Source organism: Giraffa tippelskirchi, chromosome 5 (genome assembly GCF_054371585.1).
Source record: "Giraffa tippelskirchi isolate mGirTip1 chromosome 5, T2T-mGirTip1v1.2.pri, whole genome shotgun sequence".
In the NCBI taxonomy this organism is placed as follows: Eukaryota; Metazoa; Chordata; class Mammalia; order Artiodactyla; family Giraffidae; genus Giraffa; species Giraffa tippelskirchi.
In genome coordinates, this window is record NC_137279.1 from 40,254,196 (window position 1) to 40,270,343 (window position 16,148).

A 16,148-nucleotide genomic window follows, 5' to 3' on the forward strand; every position below is an offset into this window, starting at 1 on the left:
GTATTGGAATCATTCTGTATTCTTTTCCTTCTTTCACACTACACATCATCAAGTGCCTTCAAAATATATCCAGAATCAGAGAATCTCTCCTTTCTACTGGGCAGCGACTTTGGTCCTAGTTAGTTTCATTTCTCTTCTGCAATGGCATGTGGGAAATGGCATTGTTGTTGTTTAGTTGCTAAGTCACGTCAGACTCTCTGTGACCTCATGGACTGCAACAAATCAGGCTCCTCTGTCCTCCACTGTCTCCCAGAGTTTGGTGCAATTGGTGTCTATTGAGTCAGTAATGAGAAATGGAATATTTCCTGCCATATCAGTAAGCAAGGATGTCACCATTATCAGTGATTGCAGCCCTGCAATGTGAGCTGGTGAGCCATAAGGGAACTCAAGGAGGAGAATACCTGCTGTCTAACAGCCACCAGACTACAACCACTGTCTACGGTGAGCCCTGAGTAAAGGAAGTTCAGGATGTGAAAACACAGGATACTGGCCCCAGATAGCTGAGGTTCATATGAAAGGAATGATTTCAGTTAGCCCAGACTCTTGCATCCTTCCATACATAGAAAAGTGCTAATAAATTCCTTAACTTGAGATATTTGGTTTTCTTTAATTAACAATAATCTGTTGAAAAGGAGAAGGAGGTGGCAGAGGATGTGATGGTTAGAAATAAGACATATATTTGAGCAAACTCCGGGGAATAGTGGAGGACAGAGGAGCCTTGGTCGCAAAGAGTCAGACTCAATTTAGCGACTGAAGGACAACAGCAACACAACAACAGATCTTTTGATGTTCAGACTACCTGCTGTTTGTTGCAAAACTTCTATATAACCTGGTTCCTCCCCTTGCTGCCTCAGAGCAGTTCTCTCACGGTTACTTGAGATGCTGTCTCTCATGCTTGAAGTCCTAAAAATTCCCACCGAATAAAACACAACTCTCAACTTTTAAGTTGTGAATATTTTTTAAGTCGACATATCCTAACTTATCTCTCTGCTCCTGTCCATTGTTGACACTCCATCCCCCACTTTACTGGCTTTACTTAACACAGCAACTAATTGATCTTTTTAAAAACACTGTATATAGATGGCCAGTGGGCATATGAAAAGATGCTCAATATCACTAATTACTAGAGGAAAACTACAGTGAAGGATCACCTCACATTGGTCAGAAAGGCCATGTATGTGTGGTATGTAAAAAGTTCACAGAAAATAAATGCTGAGAAGGAGGTGGAGAAAAGAGAAACTTCCTACACTGTTGGTAGGAATGTAAATTGGTTTGCTCTTGGTTTGGTTGTGGAATCACCAAGAGTGATGACAACAATTGTGCTAAAAAGGAACATAGAAAATCCAAGGCTTCCGATCTTTGGAGAACGAGGGTGGGAGATGGGAGGTTGATGGATGGTTGTAAAATAAAGAGTTAACAGACTCTGGAGTCTAACGGTGTGCTCTTTAAAGAGCTGAATTTTTGTTGGCACGGGGAGGGGAATTGGTTTTTACGTGAGAATGAAGAACAAGGATATTTATACCATTTCCAGATATTGTGATATGTTGAATGTGGGAAAAAATATTCACTCAGAAAGAATCCAGAGGCAGCAGTATATTCACAGAGGCTACTGGGAAGCACGGAGTAGGGAACACTCAGAGAATTATTTGAGAGGAAGGAGTTTGATGGAAGTTCCATAGGACAGAATGGTTTGGGAGCCTCAAGAAGATTGGGCCAGTCAGATAAGTACAGTGTCCTATGGGAAGACCCCAATGATGATGGATGATCTGGAAGCTTGGACTTTTGTGAGTGACTAAGGTAAACAGAGAGGTGAGGTATGTGGACATTTGTCCAGGTGAACTCTAGGGAGAAGGTGAGCTCTATCAGTTCTTTTATAACCTCTTGCTCTGGTTTGGATTCCTAGATGGTTTCCAGTGGTAAGGCTGTGGGAGGAACAATCTTACCAGGAGCTGGAAACAAATATTCCATAACCCTCCAGCTTCCTCCTGGTATTATTTGTAGCCTGGATATCCTAATGCCTTACCATCCTGATCACCTTCTACTGGTTACATTTTACTTTATCAGCATCATTGTTAGAATGTGTTTTTTAGAACTGAATATGATATTCTGAAAGTGGGCTGGGAAGTACAGAGTACCCTTAACTTGTAACCTCCTTTGATTTAGGTGTTATTCTTACGTTCATCCACTTGTTTGGATTTCTCAGCTCATAGTGAATAATCATCCTGGGACATTTTTTTTTCCCCCCTCAGAAACTGCTGTTGTGCCTATTCTTCCTACAACTCTATACTTGTAGAATCATATAGTTCTTAAGCAAGATGAGGACAAGGTATCATTCAATCTAACACATTTGATACATGAGAAACAGAATTCTAGTTAGAATAAGTGATGAGCATGATTTCATACATTTTAATCAAATACTGGACTGGTTTAGAAAAATAAAGGATTAATGAAATCATGTGCAACTAGTCTTAGTTTATTAATAGGAGTGTGAGTCCAAATCTCCTCCTCTTAGACAGTTTAGACTGTTCTTTAGGGGAAAATGGGTGTTCTCATGGTGGAGGGATTTACCTTTGCATAGTGGGATTTACCTGCAGTCTTTTTTTTTTTTTTTTTAATCTTTTGGCCACACCACATGGCATGTGGGATCTTAGTTCCCCAACCAGGGATTGAACCCACAAGTCCCCTGCATTGGCGGCTCAGAATCTTAACCGCTGGACCACCAGGGAAGCCCCTACCTATATTCTTGATAGCTCAGTCATGTGATTTGGAATCAGAGCAACTGATCCATCCACTTTATGGAAGCTAAACTGCCTTGGCATCTTGATTTATTTCCTTTACCATCTTAGCCCTTTAATTTGAAAGATGAAATGGCCGATTAGACATCCTGAATTTCATCCTGTCTTTTAAAAGTTTCCCCACTCAACAAAGTACTTCTTTTTTCACTTATTGTGACTTCTACTTTATATTTTTATCAGGGACACTATTTTCCCTGTGGCCTACTATGACCCACCTAATCTGACTTGATCTATTCAGCAGATTTGGCTAAAGCCTGATGCTTATATTAATAATTGCTGCTTGTGTAATAACAAACCAACTTACACACTGCACTATAGATGTCACCTATCTTTAATAACACAAAATAAGAAAACATGCATAAAATGGACTTAATTGGAGCCTATGCCAGCAATAAATAATAATCATTAAAAGTAACACTTTCTAATTACAGTTTGAAATTAAATTGAACATTTGATTGTGGTAGGAGGATGAAAATTTTCGCAAAATTGTTGGCAATGCAGGCTGGCTTAGTGAGCCTGCCTTTTGTTGCACAAGATGAACAACAACAAATTAAAAGTTATCTAAATTATTAAAGATCAACTTCTTAAACACCACAGCTGTAGGATAATTCATGTACTTTGGTTTATTGAAAATCAACATTGCTTCCTCTAATTTCTCTCTAGAGAAATCAGATAAAATCCACTCTCTAATAGTCTCCTTGCTACACAAGGATGACAACATACTTATCTCACACCCTAGTCCTTCCATCTGTTCCCTTTGAGCTGGTATGGTACAATGGTTGAGAACTTACACTCTGTAATCAGCTGGACTGGATTGGAACCATGTCCATGCCATTTACTAGTTTTAAGTTACTTAACTTCTTTGAACCTCAGTTTTCTATAAAAGGGGGACAATGAGACTTATTTAATGGTGGTGGTGGTTTAGTCACTAAGTTGTGTCCGACTCTTGTGACCCCATGGACTATAACCCACCAGGCACCTCTGTCCATGGGATTTCCCAGGCAAGAATACTGGAGTGGGTTGCCATTTCCTCCTCCAGGGGATCTTCCTGACCCAGGGATCAAACGTGCATCTCCTGCATTGCAGGTGGATTCTTTTACTGCTGAGCCACCAGGGAAGCCCACTTAATTTAATATGATTGTTCTAAATATTAGTGGGAAGTAATGTATAACAGGATGCTGACTGGTACCTGCAAAGAAATTGCTCGATAAATACCAACTATTTTGATTTCATAGAGTTTGAGAAGCAGGTATTTAGTAAATTGCTCTTGTTTGAATGAGAACATTAGAAGGACAAACTAAAAATCCTCACTCATATTTTCTTAGGGTTATATCCATAGAGGAAGACCAAGTCAGGAAATCAACTCTGAGTCTTTTCCTGACTGATCACACGTTCACACAGCACAGCTGCAAGTAAGCAAAATGTGTGGTGTAAATCTCCTTCATCTCGGATATTCAAGCCTTGTGGAATAATAGTTTCTCATTTGTAGCAGTTATTTGTATGTTAGCCCTATTTGGAGGTCCCATCTGGTAGGCCTTAAAATGTTGTCTGTACCATTTTTTAAAGGTCATTTCTTCATTCCTCACAGATTATAGACCTTTAATTCATCAGTTGTTAAATTTAAAATGCTTGCCAGTAAGTTTATTCCTGGACAAACTCCATTTGGAATCTCTTAGGTAAATAGTTTATAGGATAAGCAGGAGGAAATTTTGCACTGCTCTTCCATTATTGACCATCGTCTTACTCAAGTATCACCTTGTGATGAAGTCTCTTAAAAACAGCATAAAATTATGTGCAGCTCTTATTGATCTTTCCTTGGCCTTTATCTCTGTGGTCAGGAATCTATTCTGAACTTCACTACTTAGCTGCATATAGTTCCCGGAACTACTGAAGCTAATGTAGAACTTGTACTTTAAAAGTATCAGGAGAATCTAGGTCAATAGATATTTAATTCAGTTGGAAGTGAAATATAGTGTGATGTAGTTTGTATTGTGATATATAGTCTGATGATTTGCATTGAAAGAAATACAAATGAAGGAAGGAAAAAAGAAAGTGAAAGTTGCTCAGTCGTGTCTGAATCTTTGCGACCCCATGGACTAAACAATCCATGGCGTTCTCCAGGCCAGAATACTGGAGTGGGTAGCCTTACCCTTCTCCAGGGGACCTTCCCAACCCAGGGATCAAACTCAGGTCTCCCACACTGCAGGTGGATTCTTTACCAGCTGAGCCACCAAGGAAGCCCATATGCCCTCCTTTTAAAGTAGCTCTTCCATAATGTCTTAACATCCTGTCCTTTTGAGCTGGGTACATGATCCCTTGCTTGCTAAGGAGATAAGCACACCTATATGCTGATACCATGATTTTATTATCAGGAATAACTGTAATTGTTATTGTGAAAAAAAACCTTAGATCAACTTTAGAGAATCTGCCTTCACTTATGTATTTATGAAAACTTAGTATATTAAAGGTAATATTTCAAATCAAAGGGGAATAATGCAGTATTGAATAAATACCATTGAGAATATCAGTCATTATTTAGAAAAAGAAAAAAAGTTTATTTTTATCTCACAGCATACCATAAAATAAATTTCAAATTGTTTAGAGGATTAAGCTTAAGAAACTCTACTATGATGCACTCAAATAAAACAAAGATTATTTTAGTAATTTGGGAGAGAGAAAGGCACAGCAAGACCCCAAACCCAGAAGCTACAAAGAAACAGATAAACAAAAGTTCTCTTGTAAAATTAAATGTTTTAGTGATGAAAGTTATCATAAACAAAAGATAGAAAAACTGGGAGAAAAAAATATGTACAACATATGTAACAGGCAAGAGGATAATCATAAAAGCGTTCTTGTAACAATTAATTATTAAACAAACAGGAAAGAATAGGAAGTATGAAACCACAAAGGAAGAAATACAAATGGCTTCTTTACTTAAAAAGTTGCTAAAGATTCTGCACCCAGTTCTGATGTGTGGGACCAATTCCAATGTGTATGGAAAGGGGCTTTTTCACACCAGCACCAGCTAGCATTTCTCTGACACCAGCTGGGTGTAAAATTTGATTCAACCTGACACTGTCTACACAGAGACAGCATCAGATTCTACAGGTAAGAACTCAGTCCCACAAGACTGCCCCCAACTTCAGATGCCAATCACAAGTCCCAGGTTGTTGCCTGTCTGACCAACTGGTTATAAATTATAGATATTGGAGATTCCCATAGTCCCCCTCCTTCGGTTTGATTAATTTGCTAGAATGGCACATTTTACCTACTGGATTATCAGTTTATTATATAAAAGGATATAGCTCAGGAACAGTCAGATGGAAAAGATACATAGGGCAAGGTGTGTGGGAAGGGTGTGGAGCATCAATGTCCTCTCCAGGTGAACTACTCTCCCTGAATCTCCACATGTTCACCAAACCGGAAGCTCTCTAACCACCTTCTTCTGGGTTTTATGGAGGCCTTATTACAGAGGCATGCTTGATTACATCATTGGGCATTGGGACTATTTCATCCTCTAGCTCCTTATTCTTCCTGGAAATTAGGGGGTAGGACTGAACTTTCCACTGCTCTACTCAAGGTTGGTTCCCTTGGCAGCTAGCCTCCATCCACAGGTGATTTCCAGATGTCATCTTGTTACCTGAAAACTGGCTTGATCTTTTGGTGGATGATAAGCCAAAAGACACCACCAAGTCAAAAAGGAGGAGAAGGAACGATTTATTACTTGTAGCAACTAGGGAGAACACCTGGGATCTTTCCTAAACTACTGTCTTCTTTTTCTTTTTCTGCCACATCCTAATTATTGAAAATCCTAAAGTCCACCTCAGCCAGTTGGGAGGTAGGAGTGGTAAGGCCTACTAATCTTTTTTTTTTAATGTTAACATTTTAAAATGTTCTACCATTTAAAGAAATAAGTTGCAGTGCACGGGCTTCTCGTTGTGTCGGCTTCTCTTGTTGGGGCGCATGGGCTCTAGCGTGTGTGGGCTTCAGTAGTTGCAGCTCCTGGGCTCCAGGGAACAAGGTTAATAATTATGGTGCATGGGCTTCATTGCTCTGAGGCATGTGGGGTCTTCCAAGATCAAGATCGAACCCATGTCTTCTGCATTGGCAGGTGGATTCTTTACCGCTGAGCCACCAGGGAAACCCCCCTACTGTAATCTTTTGGAGTTTGCAGTGAGTATGTGGAACATCCTGAGATATGAAATAAATGTCTATTACTACTGCAATATGGTAGGAAAAAGAAAAAAAAGCAGACATCACTTTCAGAAATATTCCTGGTGTTCTCTTACTGCAAATAATAAATCCTTCCTTCTCCTGCCCTTTGGTTTGTTTGTGTTACCCAAAAACTGGGTTTGACTCTTGGTGGCTGTCAAAAGACAGAACCAAGCCAGAGATTGAAAGAAGGAAGGATTTATTATTGCTTGCAGCAAATAAAGACAACACTGGGCATCTTTCCCAAAGCAGTGTCTCCCTGACAGCGGAACTGGGGAAGTTTTAAGTTAAGGGTACATGCATATTCATGAAGGGGCTTGAGCAGCAGAGAATTCAACATAGAACTGGAGCAAAGGTTGACAGAGTCCAAGCTTTAGTTGGTTGAAGTCATTAGAGTCAGAAAGTGTCAACATCATCACCCCGTAGGTTCCAGTTGATCTGTAGGTTGTGCACACTTCAGGCTAATCCTTACCTTTGGAACAACATAGATAAATTATCTTTGCTATTGTTACTTCTCTTCTCTGATAACAGTTTTGTTTCTTCATTCTTTCATTCCCCTAAGATCATTAGTTCCAATTTGGGAAAGGAGTATGTCAAGGCTGTATATTGTCACCCTGCTTATTTAACTTATATGCAGAGTACATCATGCGAAATGCCGGGCTGGATGAAGCACAAGCTGGGATCAAGATTGCCGGGAGAAATATCAATAACCTCAATACGCAGATGACACCACCCTTGTGGCAGAAAGTGAAGAGGAAGTAAAGAGCCTCTTGATGAAAGTGAAAGAGGAGAGTGGAAAAGCTGTCTTAAAACTCAACATTCAAAAAACAAAGATCATGGCATCTGGTTGCATCACCTCATGGCAAAAGTTGGGGAAACAATGGAAACAATGACAGACTTTATTTTCTTGAGCTCCAAAATCACTGCAGATGGTGACTGCAGCCATGAAATTAAAAGACACTTGCTCCTTGGAAGAAAAACTGTGATCAACCTAGACAGCATATTAAAAAGCAGAGACATTACTTTGCTGACAAAGGTCCAAAAAACCAAAGCTGTGGTTTTTCTAGTAGTCATGTATGGATATGAGAGTTGGACTATAAAGAAAGCTGAGCGCCAAAGAATTAATGCTTTTGATCTGTGGTGTTCAATTTGGTGAGAAGACTCTTGAGAGTCCCTTGGACTGTAAGGAGATCAAACCAGTCAATCCTAAAGAAATCAGTCCTGAATATTCACTGGAAGGACTGATGCTGAAGCTGAAATTCCAATACTTTGGCCACCTGATGCAAAGAACCAACTCACTGGAAAAGATCCTGATGCTGAGAAAGATTGACGGCAGGAGGAGAAGGGAACGACAGAGGATGAGATGGTTGGATGGCATCACCAACTCGATGGACACCAGTTTGAGCAAGCTCCGGGAGTTGATGACAGACAAGGAAGCCTGGTGTGCTGCAGTCCATGGGGTCATAAAGAGTCAGACACGACTGAGGGACTGAACTGAACTGAAGGTCATTAGTTAATGAGACCTGTTTAAGGGCAAGCGTTGTGGCCGGTCTTAGATTGCAAAATGGCTTAAGGCCAAAAAGGGCTTCTCTTATGTCAAGTAAGCCACGCCTGAATCTCTTCTCCAGGGACCCCCTACCCTATCTGCTTAGTTGTGTCTTTTGACTTGACACCCGCCAAGATGTGAACCCAGTTTTCAGGTAAAAGCATCATTAACATAAACCCAGTTATGGTAGAAAGGTCTTGTTGTGAGTAACAAGACACTCATTTCACCTTATGATCTGAAGTGGTTTCAAGAACTGAAGATGGGAGACCAAATATTATGACAAAAGTTGCTTCCAATGCTATTATTATTCAGGAAATTCTAACAGTTATGGCAGCTGTGAGTCCGGAACCATGGATGAAAACCAAATATACTATAAGAGAAATATATTTTGGTTATCTGAGTGACCTGTAGGGGGGCAAAATCTGCCACCCCAAAATGTCTCTTTGACATGAAGATTATTTTGAACTGAAAACAATCAAGACTGAGAAGATTCAGGAAGAAATTTTGACTTTTCCTCTGTCTAAAGAATTTAGTTAGGGGCTTCCCTGGTGTCTCAGTGGAAAAAGAATCCACCTGCAATGCAGGAGATGCCGGTTTGATTCCTGGATCGGGAAGATCCCCTGGAGAAGAAAATGGCAATCCACTCCACTACTCTTGCCTGGGAAATCTTACGGACAGAGGAGCCTGGTAGGCTACAGTCCATGGGGTTGCAAAAGAGTCAGACACAATTTAGCAACTAAACAACAAATACAACACCTCAACCCCAAGAAATTAGATAGAGGGCCTCTTTCAAGAAGAGAGCTATCACCATAGACAACTATGGTATGAACTAAGTGTGTAGACGGAGAAATCTAGCAGTTTGTTAACTTCTTCTCTGTTTTCGTCTCCATACCAGTTGTCTTCCTCCTGTTTGAGGTCTCAAGTCATCACCCCCAACACCCACTTTTGTCTTTGACTGAGGATGCTATTTAAGGTGAGAGTTTCAGCCATTTTGGAAAGTTACTCAGTTTTATTGAGTCTACCTCATATATATATAGTATTAAACTTTTGTTTGGTTTTCTCCTGTTAATGTGTTTCATGTCAATTTAATTTTTAGACCAGCCGAAAAGAACCTAGAAGGGGAGAGGAAAATTTCTTCCTCCATGAGAGACCAAATATATATTTCTTATAAATCGTAATATCACAGTTTTTCAACTAAGAATCATGGAAATGTGAATAAAAATTTGTTTTTTCATGTTAATTTCCAAATTATAGGGTATAGACATTATATAAAGGAGCCAATAAAAGAAAAGATTGATACATCTAGATTTAGCAAGGGTTTAAGGGATAGGACCCTGAAAAGAGTTTTGTAGTATCTATCAGCTTCATCTGTTGGTCCAGCAATTCTACTTTTAAGAATCTATCTTTTACAATTATTTTTCATAACAATTTAAATAATTTTTCTGAATTTTGTGAAAGTTCACAAACATCTCAAAAGTACTTAAATTCAACTCCTGATTTCCTGCTCTCAAATCTTATTTTTATTGTGTCTCTTCTGTATCAGAAAATAGTGTCTCTGTTGAATCTATTTTCATGCTAGAAAATTAGAATTAAAATACCTGCTCCTTCTAATTATCTAATGCATCACCACGTCCTATGAATTGTATCTTCAAAACATTACAGAGTTCAGGCTAGTACTGCTCAACACGTGACAGGCCAGTCAATGGAGAGGTGAAGTGTTGGGGCAAGGAATAACGAGTTCATTGGGAAAGCCAGCAGACCAATATTTTTATAGCAGACTAATGCCGTAAAGAACCATCTTATCTGTGTTTTGATGCTAATTTCTTTTACAGTACATACATGGATGGAGGGGTGAGGAAGTAAAGTGAAAAGGCAGTAAGCTGCTTCAGATATTTCCTGGTTCTGACCATACTCCAGAGGAGATGTGCTAGTCTTTCTTGCAACCGTTTATAGGTGAGCCTAGTCAGGATGTTTTTTTGTGAGCTAAGCAAAGATGTTTTAGTGTAACACTCAGACATGGTGGCAGGGTTCCCAGAGATGATTCTTAATGTATGTTTTAAGCTATAAGAAATCTTCCTTTTGTGATTAGCTTGCAGTAAAGGCAATAGAGTATAGTGATCCAGGTAAAAGAAACATCCAATATGGAGTCAGACTTGTTCTTCCCTATTATAAAAAATTTATCTAATGACCAACATGCACATGAAAAGATGCTCAACATCACTAACAGAGAAATGCAAATCTAAACTACAGTGAGGGCTTCCCTGGTGGGTCAGTGGTAAAGAATCTGCCTGCCAATGTGGGAAAACATAGGTTCCATCCCTGATCAGGGATGATCTCACATGCTGCAGAGCAACTAAGCCCATGTGCCCCAACTGTTAAACCTCTGCTCTGGAGCCCAGGAGCCACAACTGCTGAAGCCCTCATGCCCTAGAGCCCATGCTCCCCAACAAGAGAAGCCACTGCAATGAGAAGCCTAAGCACCGAAAACTAAAGAGTAGCCTCTACTCACCACAACTAGAGAAAAGTCCATGCAGCAACAAAGACCCAGCACAACCAGAAATAAGTAAGTAAATTTTGAAAAAAAAAAAACCACAATGAGATATCACCTCACACCCATCAAATTGGCCATTATTAAAAAGTCTACAAATAACATGCTGGAGAGTGTGTGGAGAAAAGGGAACTCTTCTGCACTGTTGATGAAAGTGTAAATTGGTATAGCCACTATGGAAAACAATATGAAGTTTCCTCAGAAAGCTAAGAATAGAGTTGCCAAGATGGTAAAGAATCTGCCCACGGTGCGGGAGACCTGGGTTTGATCCCTAGGTCGGGAAGATCCCCTGGAGGAGGGGCACAGTAGCCCACTCCAGTATTCTTGCCTGGAGAATCCCATGGACAGAGGAGCCTGGTGGGCTACAGTCCTCGGGATTGCACAGAGTTCAACATGACTGAAGCGCCTTACTTTAACTTTACTGTGATCCAGCAATCCCACTCCTGGGCATATATCCAGACAAAACTATAATCAAAACTGAAACATGCACCCCAGTGTTCATAGCATCACTATTCACAATAGCCAAGATACGGAAGCAACCTGTCAGAACTGACCTATTGACAGAGGAATGGGTAAAGAAAATGAAATGTTAGACAAATATTATATGATACTGCTTACATGTGGAATCTAAAAATACACACATTTACAAAACAGAAGTAGATCCACAGACATAGAAAAGAAACTTATGGTTACCACAGGGAAAAGGAAAGGGGGAAGGATAAATTAGGAGTATGGGATTCACAGATACGCAGTACTATATATAAAACAAAAACAGCAAGGATTTACTGTAAAACACAGGGAACTGTATTCAGTATCTTGTGATAACCAATAATGGAAAAGAATCTGAAGCTGTACGCCTGAAACTTACATGATATTTTAAATCAACTACAGTTACACTGAAAATAAATAAGATATTAAACATCGTTATTCATTAGGGAAACACAAATTAAAACCACAAGAGAGATTAATACTATTACACACGCACTAGAATGAGTAAGATTAAAAAAGTCAGACTGTCCACAAAAAAATTAATCACTCAATTTAAGAAAGAAACAGAAAATTTATTCTAACCAAATTGAGAATGATAACCCAGGAAGATGTCTTTCAGAAAGCTGAGGACTGTACTGCCCATTAAAGGTCAAAGCACAGTTATATAGGTTTTTGAGATAGAGGGCTGTACCTTAAATGATATATTCTTGACAGATTACACAGTCTGGATCTACAGGTACAAAGTCGTGGGTCATGGGTCACTGTGGCCTCTTAAGATCAAGGAAGGTTATCTCCTAAGTGCTTGTGACCCTTGAGGAGATTAAGAAGGGATGTTATCTCCTAAGGAGGTCTGGTTAATGCAGAGGCATGATACCTGTGAAACGTGAGGCAGGTGGCTAAAACAGCAAAGAAAAATTTTATGTTTCAATTTTTCTTATCTTGCTGTAAAATATGAACTTTATTTCATCAAACAATAGCAAGTGATGATGAAGATACAGAGAAACTGAAAGTCACCTGTGTTTCTGGTGGAAATGGAAAATCATGCAGCCGCTTGGCAGTTTTTTAAAATAAACAGAAACTTGCCATAGGACCATGCAGTTCTACTTCTCTATTTCAGAGAAATAAAACATATTACGAGACCAAGATTAACGAATTTTCACAGCATTCTTATTCATAATAGACATCACCTGCAGATAATCCAAATGTCCATTGACTGAATTGATAAACCTGTGTTATATGCCCACATTTGAAAGCTACTCAGCAGTAAAAAGGAACAAACTACAATGACATCGCCGAATCTCAAAAACTGTGCTGGATGAAATAAGCCAGACACAAAAGTCTACATATCATATGATTCTATTTAATAAATCTTCTAGAAAAGAGAGAACTATGGAGACAGTCACTGAAGCTGAACAGGATCCTTTGGGGCCCTCCTGGGTACAAAAGCCCCTCTGTGTCCCCCATTTCTTGTTTGTAGAAAAAGGCTTTAGTCTCTTAGGCCTTCCCTGAGTTCCAAAGAGCAGACTCTTTAGAGCAGTTACTAATTAGAGAAATGAGTGAATGTAAAAACAAAGGAAAAGCAGTCAAGCAAGAAAAGTAATGATAGTTTAAACAATAGTTCAGAGATAAAGCAGAGTCTAGTTTCTCCTCAGGGGATATACATAACAACCTGATGCATGTCTTTGAGTTGTTCTACAGAAACTAAAGCCCCTATGCAGGTGGAAGATAAGCAGGTAGACCCCAGACTGGTTGGAACCAGAAGGTAAATGATTAAGATTTCTGAAACATCACCCTGTTACTTCACCACCAGCCAATCAGAAATCCATAAGGTGATCCTGTACCCTACCACCCTCAACCCCAGTGTTGCCTTTAGAAACCCTTCCCTGAAAGCCTCTCAGGAGTTTGGGTCTTTTGAGCGTGAGCTGCCTGTTCTCCTTACTTGGTCCCCTGCCTTACACCTTCCTTCACCATGATCCAGCATCAGTAGATTGGCTTTGCTGTGCATAAGTTAGGTTCAGTAACAACATCAGATTAGTAGTGGCCTCAGGTAGGGCTGGGAATGAATGGGTGCAAATGGGCACAACTGAACTTTTGGATGATTGCAATAATGGTTGCACAACTGTATAAATGTAATAAAACTCACCAAACTGTATGCTTACAATGAATTAACTGTACAGTGGATCAATTATACCTTAATACGTCTGTTGTTCATTGTTCAGTTGCTAAGTTGTGTCCAACTCTTTGCGACCCCATGGACTGCAGCACACCAGCCTTCCCTGTCCTTCACCATCTCCTGGAGCTTGCTCAAACTCATGTCCATCGAGTCGGTGATGCCATCCAACTATCTCATCCTCTGTCATCCTCTTCTCCTCCTGCCTTCAATCTTTCCCAGCATCAGAGTCTTTTCCAATGAGTTGGCTCTTCGCATTAGGTGGCCAAAGTACTGGAGCTTCAGCTTCAGCATCAATCCTTCCAATGAATATCAGGGTTGATTTCCTTTAGGATTGACTGGCTTAATCTCCTTGCTATCCAAGGGACTCTCAAGAGTCTTCTCATCACAGTTGAACACCACAGTTCAAAAGCATCAGTTCTTTGGCATTCAACCTTCTTTTTGGTCCAACTGTCACATCTGTACATGACTACTGGAAAAACTATAGCTTTGACTAAATGGATCTTTGTCAGCAAAGTAAAAAAAACCTTTTTAGTGCGTTTAAAAAAATTTATTTATTTATTTTTGGCTGTGCTGGGTCTTCGTTGCTTTGAGAGGACTTTCTCTAGTTGTGGTGAGCCACAGCTACTCCTCATTGCCGTGCATGGGCTTCTCATTGTGGTAGCTTCTCTTGTTGCAGCACACAGGCTGTAGGCACGCGGGCTTCAGTAGTTGCAGCAGGCAGGCTCACTAGTTGTGGCACACGGGCTTAGTTGCTCTGCAGCATGTAGAATCTTCTCAGACCCATGCCCCCTGCATTGGCAGGTGGATTCTTATCTACTCCACCATCAAGGAAGTCCAGTAGTACTTTTGTTTACAATACTTACCTTGGTAAAAGTAAATATCCTCCCCGTGGCCTATAAGGTCTTGCTTTGTTTGGTTTTACCTCCTGGCCAATTACCTTGCTTACTGATTTCCAGCAGCACTATACCATCTTCTGCCTCAAGGACTTCCTGCCTGCTGGCCTTTGCCTGAGATGCCCTTAATCCTCCAGTCTTTAACTGGAGAGTTATTACTAATCCTTTACATTTTAGTTTAAACGCCACTTCCTCAGATAGCTTCCCTGATAGCATTCTTTCACAGTTTAAATTAGGTCACTCTGTCATTTTCCTTTTATTAGACTGCTCCTTCAAAACCTTCTTTTAGTCTCTAATCACATATTTACTTATGATGATTTGTTGAATTTCTATCTCTCCACTTGAATGTAAGCTCTAAAAGGGCAGGCTGCTGCTGCTGCTGCTGCTAAGTCACTTCAGTCGTGTCCGACTCTGTGCGACCCCATGGACTGTAGCCCACCAGGCTCCTCTGTCCATGGGACTCTCCAGGCAAGAGTACTGGAGTGGGTTGCCATTTCCTTCTCCGAAAAGGGCAGGCACTACACCTATTTTGTATATCACTTTATATATCATTTTCAGGAAGTATGTTCTAGTGTTAAATCAATTAATATGAAATGAACAGATTAATTCATTTAATTACCCAGGATTACATATTGCAACTGTAATATCTTGAAGGGTTCACTGCAAAATACACTGCTAAATTTAAAATAAAAACATTTCATTGAAATTTTCTTTTTCTCTTTTTACCAGTTGGGCAACTGGTAATATGAGCAAGAAGGATTTTTTTTGGGTTAAAGTTATTGTAGGTGTAGAGGATTGAGTTCTCAGAGTTGTGTAAATGTTTCTGTATACATTGGCAGAGTTGATTGTCAAAGTGCAGAGAGATACTCCCTTAAATGGCCACATATCTGTAAGGAGCTAGTGAAGTGAAAGTGAAGTCGCTCAGTTGTGTCTGACTCTTTGCGACCCCATGGACTGTAGCCCGGAGAAGGCAATGGCACCCCACTCCAGTACTCTTGCCTGGAAAATCCCATGGACGGAGGAGCCTGGTAGGCTACAGTCCATGGGGTCGCTAAGAGTCGGACATGACTGAGCAACTTCACTTTCACTTTTCCCTTTCATGCACTGGAGAAGGAAATGGCAACCCACTCCAGTACTCTTGCCTGGAGAATTCCAGGGACGGTGGAGCCTGGTGGGCTGCTGTCTGTGGGGTCGCACAGAGTTGGACATGACTGAAGCGACTTAGCAGCAGCAGCAGCAGGACTGTAGCCTACCAGGCTCCTCCGTCCATGGGATTCTCCAGGCAAGAATAATGGAGTGGGTTGCCATTTCCTTTTCCAGGGGATCTTCCCGACCCAGGGATCAAACCCGAGTCTCCTGCATTGGAGGCAGAGCTTTAACCTCTGAGCCACCAGGGAAGTCCTGGTGCTAAGGAGCTAAACCCTTGCCAAAAGCTCATCTGAGAGGAAGATAATATTCAGGGAAGATTTCTAAAGGATAGGTAGCCCTTCCA

General features: G+C 40.4%; 2 long non-coding RNA genes across 2 annotated transcripts in view; one reads left to right on the forward strand and one right to left on the reverse strand.

Moving 5' to 3' along the window:
• The window catches only part of LOC145505996 (uncharacterized), a 191,826-nt gene that overhangs the window by 56,183 nt on the left and 119,495 nt on the right, over window positions 1-16,148 (forward strand). The window lies entirely within an intron of this gene.
• Window positions 249-11,142, reverse strand: LOC145505997 (uncharacterized). The gene is made up of 2 exons (XR_014053440.1): window positions 8,647-11,142; window positions 249-2,735 (listed from the first exon to the last, which is right to left on the reverse strand). It is a non-coding gene; the product is annotated as an uncharacterized LOC145505997 (long non-coding RNA).